Here is a 13,506-nt window from a genome sequence, read left to right on the forward strand (position 1 = left end):
ACCCTTGTTTTGGCTTCTGGAATACTAATTACCAATTACAGCAAATTTGGGCCGAAAACGTAGGTTAAAGCCTAAAAAATACCTGAAATTGGGCTGTGTGGTTATATGTGAGCTATATCCTATATCCACATCTATATGTAGATAAGTTTTTTGAGCACTTTAAACCCCAAAAGAGCCAGTAAATGCTAATTCGGTCGAAAAACTTCACAATAGTTTAAATCGAGATGTACCTTTATATCTGGGCTACCTGGGCCTATGGAACGCCAATTTAGCCCGATAATATTAATACAAACCCAATTAGCGTAGGAGAAACTCACTGAAAAAGTCGAAAATAACTACAAAATCCCTGAAGTCGGATGGTACTGTTGTATGGGGCCATTCCAAAACCTATGTCCACAACTTCCGGTGGAGAAGTGTTTGGAAAAATAGGATTCCCAAATGTCAAATTACATGCAATTCTGCCGTCAAATTTAGCAAAAATCCTCCAAATATACAAAATCGGGAGGGGCCAAAAAATGGACCTATGTTGAAATTTTTTGATGAAAAAGTTTCGTGACTACAGGGAGCCTCAAATGTAAAATTAAAGGTAGTTCAGACAAAAAATTGCTAAACATATAAAAATACCGAAAATAGGGAAATACTGTTATATGGGGGTTATACCAAAATATGGACCTTTATTGGCAATTTTTGGTGGGGAAGTGTTGTGACCACATAGAACCTGAAATGTCTAATTAGATATAGTTCAAAAATCCAAAATCCTCAAAATACGGAAAATCGTAAGTACCGTCATATGGGGGCTACACCAAAACGTGGGACGATATAGCCCATCTTCGTACTGGGCCTACCTATGGGAAAAATATACTCGGGTGCAAAAATATAGCCTTCAATTGCAACAGACGAACATGGCGACCCAGAATTGTATCCTGATCATGAATATATACGCCCCGATCATAAATATATAGTATTTTCGATAGGTTTTTGTTGGCACCAGCCATTTTTTGCGAACGAATATTTTTTAGAGTTCCCTGGTCATTGTCTCTGGAAGTATGGTGCGAGTCACTGGTTCAACTTGTTCCCGATTAAATATAAATCCATTATATCTGCTCGTTTGATCCTAAAATATTTATTGAACGTAATAAATATTTATCATATTAATATTACACATACCACCCATTGGCCCCATAATAAGTAAATTTCCTGAGAGCGAAACTTTAATTGATAAGCGAATTCAAATACTATTTACTGCATTACCCTACCAGGATAGTTGTACGCAATATGTATATCACGAAAAATGTCTAAAATTGTCTTTTCCATTTCAAAAAAATTTAAAAAAAATTTTGATACTACACATATTGTTTTTGGTACATAGATTAAGAAAAATATCGGCATTCCAAATCTGTTTTTGTAACTAACTTTGATCGGTGCGCGCAAAAGATGTAGGCGTTTTAATTTTGATAATTAGAAAAAATTCTAAAAAAATCGCGGCTTAATATAATAAGCTTCTATATCCTATTACTGTTTACAAAATTGTTAGCCTTTGCGATGATGGAAAATACTTATGAAAAGTCTATACGGATTCGCGATAAATCGAATTTCTTGCAAAATTTTACGTATTTACAAACATATTTTTTTAAAATAATAGCGCTTGTAGGGTGCAATAGCGGTTAGGGTGCAAAAAACAGTAAAATGCCCATAATTTCCACGAAGTACATTTGCATTTTATGCGCATCCGATTTCAATGATCACCATTAAAAAATACATCATCCTATGTCATTTCAATGCGATCAATCAAGAACCGTGGATGTAGCATCGCACTCAGTTTTTAGAAAAAATCTATTATATCTCCGGATTCGCGAAAATTTTTCAGTATCTGTTTTCGCACATTTTAAATATGCGTTTCGCTCTATTTTTCTAAGTAGGAATAACACATCTAAAACGCGTATAAATACGCGATATTTTCAAAAACATTAATTGCAGATTTTCGAAATTTGAGGGGTATCATATCCGCCGATCTAGTGGATGGATTTAGACGCGCAAAGGCTTGTTAGATTCAGAACGTAAAAAAACTAAATTCACGGTTTCCACTGAAATCGAATGGCATTTGTAAATTTTGAATCCAAAAAACTGTTTTTTTAGAAAAATTTACGCACAAAAATTTCGACTTTAAGCTGAGATTGTTGTGGACCTTTGAAGGCTACACGCCCGAGTTATACATCAAAAAATGCGTAATCGCGAGTACTACAATCTCATAATAAGTTTTTAAACAAGTACAGTGCGCGTCCCGATTAGAGCAAAAATTCAAAAATCGCAATTTTTTAGTCTTCAAAATGTCAGCATCCGTTTGAGATTGATGCATTGGTTGTATTAAAAAATCCTACATTGGAAACTTCATCTCTGAAGTGTATTCCTTAACTTCTTTTTTGAAGATTATACCCTACATTGTATTGTAAAGCCATTAATTGAAAATTGATTTAAAAAAACTCGTTTCCTTCAACGATTTTTTCCTATTTTTTTACATTATAACGACCACAGCTTCCGCTCAAATTATTATTTTAAGAAGCCCATCGGTGAATCGGGCTAAAACAGTTTATTTTAGCGAAATGCGTTCAAAAGTTATGGTATAGTACAACTGTTCGCGAGTTACAGTACCCCATACCTCAGTTTCAACATAAGTTAATTTTCTACAAAAAGGTCGATATATGTATGTATATACATATGTAATATAATATTTATTATTTTTTCGATTTATTGTTTTATTAATAATAAATTAAAAAAATAAAAACAAACACAGCGAAATGTGCAACGTCATTCCACTATAGACGCATTACCGTTTGTTTCAATTTCCCTTCTATATATAGTTGGGGATTTCCCTACAAATCGATAATAGACCACAACTGACAATTAGTCATTGTATTTTTCACTTGTTTTTCCTGTCGTTTTTAATTTTTTGTATTTAAAAACAATTTAATTTTTCTACAACCTGAGTATTAATTATAGATTGTGCATAATTGTGTTTTTCGATTCCTCTTTTTAATATTCTATTCTTGTAAACAAACAACAACATTACACAATCAGAAAAAAATTGTAAAGCTGTTATTGTCGTTTGTGCTCTCTCTCACTTGCTGGCTTTGTTAGTAATATTGTTTATAAATACGGCAACACGTAAGCGTTTATTTTGCATTTGATATTTTATTTAAATGCTTGCTAGACCGCTCACACTCCCGCCTTCGATAAGAACATGGTTGCTTGTAATACCACACAACTCATCGTCATAATTTGTCAATAACAAAACAGAATACGAACAACAAACTATTATGATTATTATATTATTATTATTAGCTGCAAAACGATGCAATGACATGGTCGCAGTCAAAACACATATATACAAGGAAGGAGAAGAAAAATAACACAAATAAACTTTCAAGCAAAGCAATGCCGTAGTTTGCGATTTTTTGAATGAAAACGTAAAACGGCGATGCCTTCCTTCACAATTCTCTTATTGGCCTTCGTTAAAAAATTTAACTGCTCACCATATTGTTACGACCGGTGGCGGCACACAATTACCGACGCCAACACAAATGAATGGCATACTTACTTATGTATGTACCTACCCATACACAGCAGCACACCATTCTCTGGATACTCATATAATGCCAAATAAAAACAACAAGTTATGAGTTAAAAATTCATATAACACATTTTTTTGTGTTTCATAATCACTACTTAGTTCATATGGTAAGCCAATAAACAACTGGGTGAGAGAGAGGGAGAGCTAAAAACTTATGTGAGAGATGAAGAATGAAAGATGGCATTTTGTCTCTTTATATACTCTTCATTTTGTTGTTTTGCCTATTCTCTGTTATGTTTTAATAGCTGTGAAATTGACATCTGCCCACCAAGTGGTGTCACTGAGAACAAGCCCCAAACGAGTAAACATGTTAGGTATTCAAACAAATACAATGTGTTGTGTGTGTTTTCTTACACTTGGGTGCAAAATATTGTTGAGATATACGACTTGTTTTCTTATTTTCGGTTTCAATGAGTACTGGTGATGAAAATGCGTTTACAGAGTCCCGAGTCTTCATAGGGTCTCGGACGAATGCCTCGATGTGTAACCTCCACCATTTTATGATGAAGGTTATAAACCGAAAGAAATAGAACAAGTAAAAAGTCGATAAGTTTGACCGGGCCGAACTTTTTATACCCTCCACCATAAAACATTCTTAACTAAAGTAGAATAATGACTTTCTTTCCTGCCCACAATTTTAGGTGCAACAATTTTTCGACCTCTGATCCCCTTAATGCCTAAATGATCTAATCTAAACAAGTAAAAAGGCGTTAAGTTCGGCCAGGCCAAACTTGTTATACCCTACACCAAGAGTTGTATTAAAGTAAAATGGAACAATTAGTTTCCTTTCGCTAATCAGAAGACTAAATATCAAATTTCACCAAGTTCGGTGAAAGAATGTGGCTAACCTTGAAAATACCGAAATTCGGGAGGTACCGTTCTATGGGGGCTATATAAAAACTTGGATCTATATCTACAAATTTAAATACCAAATTTCCGATATTTCGGTAAAACCTATGAGGGATATAGAAACCCGCAGAACTATACTGATAATTTTATTCCGGAATATATTATAACCTAATGGAAGACTAAATAACAAATTGCTTTCGGTGGGATATTGACGTCACAACCATCAGAATTACGAATATCGAGAGGTACCGTTCTATGGGGGCTATATCAAAACGTGGACCTATAGCGGCAAATTTCACTCAGAAAACCTTTTACCTCCAACAAAGACTAAAAATCATTTTTCAGCCATTTCGGTGGTTTGCTGTGACCACAATCTTCAAAATACCGGAAATCGGGAGGTACCGTTCTGTGGGGGCTATATGAAGGTGTCGACCTATACCGACAAATTTATGGGAGAACATTTTATACTCCCTACGAAGACTATGTACCAAATTTCAGGCATTTCGGGTTGATAATGAGGCCAAAACATTTAAAATGCGGGAAATCCGGTAGTACCATTCTATCGGTGCTATATGGAACATTGAGTACCCCAAATGAACACCAAATACTAAATGTCAGCCATTTCGGTAGAATGTAGAGGCCACAACCTTCAAAATACCGGAAATACGGAGGTACCGTTCTATGGGGCATACTAAGGCGTGGACCTATACCGATAAATTTCATATGGAACATTTAATATCCCAAATGAAAGCCAAATACTAAATTTCATCCATTTCGGTGAAATTTTGAGGCTAAAACCTTCAAAATTCCGAAAATCGGGAGGTACTTTCTATAAGGGCTATATGAAGGGTTGGACCTATACTGACAATTTTCGTATGGAACGTTTAGTACCCCAAATGAAGACCAAATACCAAATTTTAACCATTTCGTTGGATTATTGTGGCCACAATCTTCAAAAAATCGGAAATATGGAGGTACCGTTCTATGGGGGCTATATTAAAGCATGCACCTATACCAACAAATTGCATAAGGAACGTTTAGTACCCCGAATGAAGACCAAATACCAAATTTCAGCTATTTCTGGGGAATATTGAGGCCAAAACCTCAAAACTCCGAAAGTCGGGAGGTACTTTCTATAAGGGCTATAGGAAGGGTTGGACCTATACCAACAAATTTCGTATGGAACGTTTAGTACCCCAAATGAAGACCAAATTCCAAATTTCAACCATTTCGTTGGATTATTGTGGCCACAACCTTTAAAATATCGAAAGTCGGATGTACAGTTCTATGGGGGCTATACTAAGGCGTGGACCTATACCAACAAATTGCATATGGCACGTTTAGTACCCCAAATGAAGACCACATTCCAAATTTCAGCCATTTCGTTGGATTATTGTGACCACAACCTTTAAAATACCGAAAATCGGGAGGTACCGTTCTATAGGGGCTATATGAAGGCGTGGACCTATACCGACAAATTTCTGAAGGAAAGTTTTATATCGCCAACGAAGACTAAGTAACAAATTTTAGCCATTTCGGTGTGATAGTGAGGCTAAAACTTAAAAAATGCCGAAAATCGGTTGGTACCGTTCTAGGAGGGCTTTATCAAAACATGGGCCGATATAGCCCATTTGAAATACCAAACATCCTAGTAGTAATAGAAAATTCAACTACAAGGCTCTATCTAAAAAAATGCGAGCTATATCTTGATTTCAATAGACGGACGGACAAGCGGACGTGGTTATATCGACACAGGGTCTCTATTTCGATGTGTTACAAACGAAATAACAAATTTAAATATATCCTCCATATTATGGTGGAGGGTATAAAAATGGTACCTTTCAAAGTGTGGACCTATCTTGACAACTTTTCGTGGAGAAGTTTAGTAACTGCAGGGAACCTCAAATGTCAAATTACGGGTAGTTCCGTCAAACAATGTAGTTAACACCCCCAAAATACCGAAATCCGCGAAGTACCGTTATATTGCGGCTATAAAAATAATAGATCTATGTTGTCAATTTTTTGTGGAGAAGTTGCTGTGACCACTAGGAACCTCTAGTGTCAAATTACAGCTAGTTAGGTTAAAAAATTTAGCTAAAATCCTCAAAATGACGAAAAGTGGGAGGTAACGTTAGACGGAGGCTATATCAAAGTGTAGACCCACAAATTGTGATCTCATAAAAAGGTAACCAAATGTATTAGCCCGTGGAGACTTTCCTAACTTTTACTATGGTCGATTCCATTGTTTGCTCATTGACATGGAGCCTACTTTGTTATCGCGGTGTCTGTCGGTGTAAAGAACATATTTCGGCACCACTTATAAAAGTTTATCATAGCCGAATTACACAAAAAATGGGTAAAATTTTACTGAAGGATTTACCCCCGATGTTCTGATCAGGGATTGATCCACACCTTTCGTGTGCAAGATTAATATGCTTACCACTACATCACGGAATCTTAACTGATTGTACAAGAGTGTAATGCTGTCGTTGGGAAGTATTCTTCAATGGGGGACAACAATCATCATCAATCAAATCAGAGAGTTCGGAGCCAAACTCATAACTTCCAAAGAATACGCTAAGCGTTTGTCATGGAAGTCATACAAAGAATGGACAAATATCCATTGTTGTAAAAAAAAAAAACAAATTGCATTTGAAAGAGGAAAAGTTAGATGATAGCAATGCCGCTCCACAGCCGATATGTTTGATGATCCTCTACCAAAGGCGAAACATGTCACATAGTGGTTCGAAACATGTGTGGGTTCGAATATTCGGCTTTTCTTTTTCACTTGCAAATAAATCGTCGGTCATTAAGCGTGACTAATATTATTGTTTGCATTTTGAGGTTGCAAAAATTTTGCACCATACTGTAACAACATTATTCTGCCATAAACAAGATTTCGTTCTCGCAAATAACTCTCTGTCAAACTAATAATGTATATGTATTGTAATACTCTGTTGGGTTGGTTGTTTGGCTTGGTTGTCGTTTGTAGTTGTTGCTGTTTTGAATTTCAATTCACGCAATCCTATCAGAATTTTTTTATAACACCAAAATCACTTGCATAATATAATGTTTTAAGATTCTATATATTTTTTATTGAAAACTTTATTAAGCAATCCATGAAAATATTAAAATATAGATTACCTTTATTTTGGATTTTCAACGAGTTTTGGTTTTTGGGTTTTATAAATCAGGATTTTTTGCATTTATCTTTCTTTTTGGCAATATTTTCCTTTTTGTTTGTTAATTAAATTTTCAACATAAAAAAACTTTGATTTTTACACGTTGCTATTCTCAGTGGATTTGTTGGTTCTGTTTTTTTTTTCTTCTTGGATTCAGCTGGGGCGTAACTTGTTTTGTAAGATACGATTTTTTACGTAACTACTTTTGCAGCTGCTTGTAGGTATTTTTTATTCTTTAGAATAATTTTGACTTAAGACACTAATTCTAAAATATTTCAATGAATTGGATTATGGATACAAAGAATTTTGTTTAAAAAGAGGTAATTTCTATAAAAACATGACTTCTATTTGAAATCTGTTTACATAAATTTTGCATTTATTTTGTTTTAGCACATGAACACACTCAACCAAACACACGTAGAGACGCGCGAGAGCCCTCACTCATACTATTAGCCGGAGAGGAAGAGGTGTTTGAACGCGTTTTTTATGAGTTGCTGTTGTAGTTGATTGCTCTTTTGACACATTCACAAACATACAAACTACATACAAAATATACACCGCCAAATTAAAACGACAGGACGAGTTTTTTGTTGTTTCTTTTTCTTTTTGTTTTTATTTTTTATGTGTATTTGTTGCGTTTCCGAACGAGTTCAACGCGCGTAAAAAGAGGCAAAATTTTGCTGCATATCACCGCCACTGTTAAAAAGCGAATGAATTGTTTGTCGCTGCTACTGCATAATCCAAATTCATTTCGACGCGGACGCATTCAATGTGGTTTCCATTGCTCTCTTTGCTACTCTATGGGGGTTTTACTGTTAACAGAGCCACCATCCGTCTATTGGTGAGTTCTCTTAGCTTCTCTTAACGATTGTAAAATGTTGTGTGGGATATATCATATACCATATAATATGGCTGGTGTTTAGTATTTGTTGCTTGTGATGGTCTGGTTGGCGTCAATGAGTTACTATGGCTTTACTCATACTCTTCGTGTTACTGTTGTTTCTGATGTTCGACGGCGACAACGACGAAGATTATGTCACATACCTAACCCAGCAAATGAACAAAGTATTTCAAAACACTCTTACATAGTATGGGTGCACAGTAGCTCCAAAGGGTTTTATGTCAACAGGGCAAAAACAGCGTTATGTTCAGTCGAATCTACTTTTCCAAGTCATTCAAGCAATTGAGCGGTGCCATTTTATGTGAAACTTAATATCAATAACATGTATTTCCGCTCACTATGCACCACCCAATTTCAGATGTCAGATTGTCCATAGGAAGAACGCTTTTGCTTTTGGCGAGACTCGGTTCAGGTTTGGATATAGCTCCCACATACAGTTTGATAACAAATGTATTGCGAAGGCCAAAATTCTAAAAAAAATTCATATTAATTGTTCGCTTATGGCAACAGCCCATCAAAATGTTCGATGCCAAGGATGCTATTGAATCATGGGTGCAAGTGATCTGGCATGTCATCTTTTTAGCATTTTCACTCATGAATTTTCATTTTCGGATCTTAAGATGACATTCATTGTCGGATCCTAAGCATGTCATTTTGACCAATGCTTTGACATGTCATTTTCACCAACCCTTTGGCATGACATTTTCATGTCTTGTTTGGAAAATGGAAAATTCTGTATTGAAATATGATTTCCATGACAAACGTCTTTATTAATTCAAACTAAATCATAAAAAAACTAGAACTAATTTATCAGCATAAAGTTTACACCCAAAATTTCAATTTAATCACCGCCGCTGCACCGCAACAGAGTTTACTTCGTCCACTCTCAGCCACTGATTTTGTTTCATCTTACAAAAGCTTTTCTATTATCTTCTCATCACCAGATCAGATTTCGACATGGACTCCAACAGCACTCCTTTAAGAATTTCTAGTTCGTGAACCTACATTTAATTTGTAATTTTGTAATTTTATAACAAAAATTTTGGAAATGTATACTCTTTTGTTTTGATGTCGCTACATGTAGGGATGTACAAATCGACTTGTTTTTTTGTAGTGATCTGTACAAATGATTCAAATGCTGTTGAAAAGATCGGATCTTTCACGAATTCCTTTGCATGGGTTTAAATGCTAATGAAAAGATCGGATCCTTCACGACTTGCTTTGAACCAATGCAAAATATGCCATGAAATCACGTCATCGCATTGAACCCCTTCCATCAAATTTTGCTGGGAAATTATGTAAAAACTATACGGTTTTTTGTTCACAACTCTTGCTATTGGTCCTCAACACAATATTCCGTAGAAATATACAAAGTTTATTTGCAATTTATAACAAATACGGACTAAAATAAGAATTATCTACTATATTGAGCTGACAATAAATGTATTGCATAGGGAAAAGCAGTACTATAAAAATAATCATTTTGAAAATGTTTGTTGTCATTTTGAATTTTTATGACTTTTGCGGCTAATAGTGGACTAACAGTATTAAATGTGATAAAGTTCAGTGATAATAAAAGTCGTCATGGAGGGTCTTTAGACAGGTAAAAAACGTATGAGAACATATTGACAATAAGCAATGACGAATTGGCCGCAGACAAGTATGCAAATAATGAATATTTGACTCAGTATGTATTGTCGGATAATGGACTAATGCAAAACAGTCCGATTTTGGCTTTGAAAACATCAAAATACCTCTGGAAACTATAGGGAATAATAGACCCTGAGTGTATTATTTTGAAAGACCTACAACAGAGCTCTATTTCCTCTCTCAATATTATTGGAATCACTTCATTTTTACTAAATAGATAGATATTATACTCTGCTATCATAATAAATCCCAAAAAGTGTCCCAAATGTAATAAAACCCATCAAATATGGAAATTACACGCCTTCTAGAAATGCTGTAATACCGAATTTTTAGGTACTATATTTTTTACCAAGCAAAAAAGTATGCGAAATCGGATTCACGGACATAATAATGATTGGAAAGACATGATATCAGTGGGTATCATTAGGAAATATGCAATAGTCATTATTCTGAAAATCGGTAAAACGGGTCCAAAAAGCTTAAGCACGTTCAACTACCACTATTGCAAAGGCCAGATCACGACATATTGATCTTATTTGTGTAAGTTGCTGATCTAATATAACAAAACTAAACTTATAAATACCTCAGGCCAAACTCCTGATATCAAACCTATCAAAAAAATATAAAATAAAATTTTTTGAGTCCAGTTTAAGAAAAAAACTCGAAACAACAAAGATCAAGATTTTAAAAAAAAAATTGGGAACCAGTACCCTTAGAGTGTAACATGCCGAGCCTTAATTTTTGTTTTAACAAAGCTCATTAATGCTGCAATGAATGTCCAAAGTGGATAGACAACTCATTAAGGAACACACCTTTGGTAATTCTCCAAGAAACCATCAATAAACCACAAATAAACTTTGCATATTTTGACGGAATATTGTTTCAATAGCAAGAGATTTGCACAAAAAACTGTAAAGGCTTTACATAATTTGTTGCCATAAACGAACTATTAATATGACATTTTTTACAATGTTGGCCTTTGCAATACATTTGTTGTCAAACTGTATGTATATTTTCGCACAATTTCATTTATTTCATGCATCAAAAACGATATATCTGTCCAATTGTGATGATATTTGGAATGTGTGATGGAATTTGGTCTAGAAATAAGTTTGCCTAATTATATTGAAATCGGTTGAAAATTTGGATATGGCTCACACATATATTTTTGGCCGATTTGAGGTATTTGATACACCAAAGGCGCTATATATGTCCAATTTATATGCAATTTGGCATTTGTGAGGGTGAAAGTATTCCGATTCGAAGTTTTCCGAATTATATTGAAATCGGTTAAATTTTACATATAGCTCCCATATATATTCGACCGATTTCGCGTATTTTATAGTGTCCAATATTGATGAAATTTGCAATATGTAAAGAATTGGGTCTTGAGGTTCTCATATACCAATTCGTTTACGTTTAAGTCCATGGAAGATGAAAATACGTTTGGTTATACCCTCCACACTATAGTGGGTATAACCAAAGTTAAGTTAATTTTTTTCGTTTGTAACTCATTTAAATAATTATTTTCGACCCTATATAAATGGGGGTTTCTGAGTGAAATCGGACACTTTTTCAAAATTAGGGTTTTGATTTCCTTAATTTTGTGCTGTGGTGATCCTGCTCATCAGCAAAACAATTGAGTATATTCTCATATTTGTTTTTACCAACGGCTCCAGAGATTTCGCGCCTTGAAAAAGTCGAATTCTGTAAAAACTATACTCAAAGAAATACTCACAACTTCTAAAATATTGGTTCAATTTGAAAAAAATCTTTTTTCGTATGGTTTGTTGTTTTATCAGCTATTTAATAAAAATTTAAAAAAAGTTGAACTGTGGGCTTGAAAGCAATTTAATATTTAAAATCTATTTTTAGCAATGATTGATTGGCCCCTTCGATTTTTTTGAAATTTTTTTGTATTAAACTACGATCAATTACAAAAATTGTAAGTCCTATTTGGTAGTGGGATTTGAATGATTACTATTTTTCTATTTTTTTTAAAGATTTGTCAATAAACGTTTTCCTATATACCACTGTCCAAACTATGCTATTTTAGAAAAAAAAAAACATAATACGTTGCATTTATTAACATTTGTTTTGTTGTTTTATTCAGGAATTTATCTAAAACATCTTAAAAACTTCTTTATTTAGCGATTTTAAGAATGGTTTAGAAATTGGTGTTCCAGCATTAGTGGGTATTATTGAATGAAGTTTTTTTTGTGCCCGCGATAGGTTTAAACATTACATATTTCATATTCAAATCCTCTTTCGTATTTAAATAATCATCTTCTGAAGGAAATATCTCTTTAATATTTGGTAGATTATTTGGCTCGGATGTTCAGCCATATAATTCCGGAGCTGTAGTTATTTGATCATTAGTTTAGTTAGTTTTTCGTCCGGCTCGTACAATAATTGCTAATCCATTTTCAAAATCTTAAAATAATTGCGTTTTTACGATGTTTAAGATAAATTCATAAATAAAACAACAAAACAAATGTTAAAAAAATAGTTTTTACATTTTTAAATGGTTTTATTTAGCTCACCCTGTTTGTTTTATTATTTATTCTTGGGTCAAATTTAGTAATTCAAATTTCACCCTCTTCCTGTCAACCGATTAATCTGAAATTTTGTATACACTTTGGATTTTGGTGACAATACAATTATGTTTATTCCTTATCATTATAAATTCAAGATGGCCGCCGCTACAAAATGGCGGATAATTTATGTTTTATTAATCCCATAAATATGGGTATCAAATGAAAGGGCTCAACAAGCAGAATACAATATACTATAACAAATTGAAATCCAAGATGGCGGCCGCTACAAAATGGCGGATAACGTAGGTTTTATCAATCCCATCAATATGGGTATCAAATGAAAGGGCTCAACAAGCAGAATACAATATACTATAAAAAATTTAAATCCAAGATGGCGGCCGCTACAAAATGGCGGATAACGTAGGTTTTATCAATCCCATCAATATGGGTATCAAATGAAAGGGCTCAACAAGCAGAATACAATATACTATAAAAAATTGAAATCCAAGATGGCGGCCGCTACCAAATGGCTGATAACAATTTTTTATCAATCCCACCAATATGGGTATCAAATAAAAGGGCTTGACAAGAAGAATACAGTGCACTATACAGTACATCTTATATACCCGAAAGCCATACAGTTTCCAGCTAAGTACAATTACGGGACGACTGAAAGAAGAATGTTGCCTTTAATACTATCATGGGCTTCTACTATACATAAAATGCAGGGCAGCACTGTGGATCACGCAGTCGTATACT

General features: G+C 34.3%; 1 protein-coding gene across 1 annotated transcript in view; it reads right to left on the reverse strand.

Moving 5' to 3' along the window:
• LOC141403366 (uncharacterized) overlaps positions 1-8,366 on the reverse strand; it is a 137,869-nt gene extending 129,503 nt beyond the window's left edge. The window contains exons 1-2 of the mRNA XM_073985680.1: positions 8,207-8,366; positions 7,622-7,924 (exon numbers count right to left, since the gene is read on the reverse strand). The gene's annotated coding sequence lies outside the window, so the exon portion shown is untranslated. The remainder of the gene's footprint in view (positions 1-7,621; positions 7,925-8,206) is intronic.
• Between the last annotated feature and the right edge of the window lie 5,140 nt (positions 8,367-13,506).

The sequence above is a fragment of the Musca autumnalis genome, unplaced genomic scaffold (assembly GCF_047663935.1).
Source record: "Musca autumnalis isolate F117 unplaced genomic scaffold, ASM4766393v1 scaffold_4, whole genome shotgun sequence".
NCBI classification, from domain to species: Eukaryota; Metazoa; Arthropoda; class Insecta; order Diptera; family Muscidae; genus Musca; species Musca autumnalis.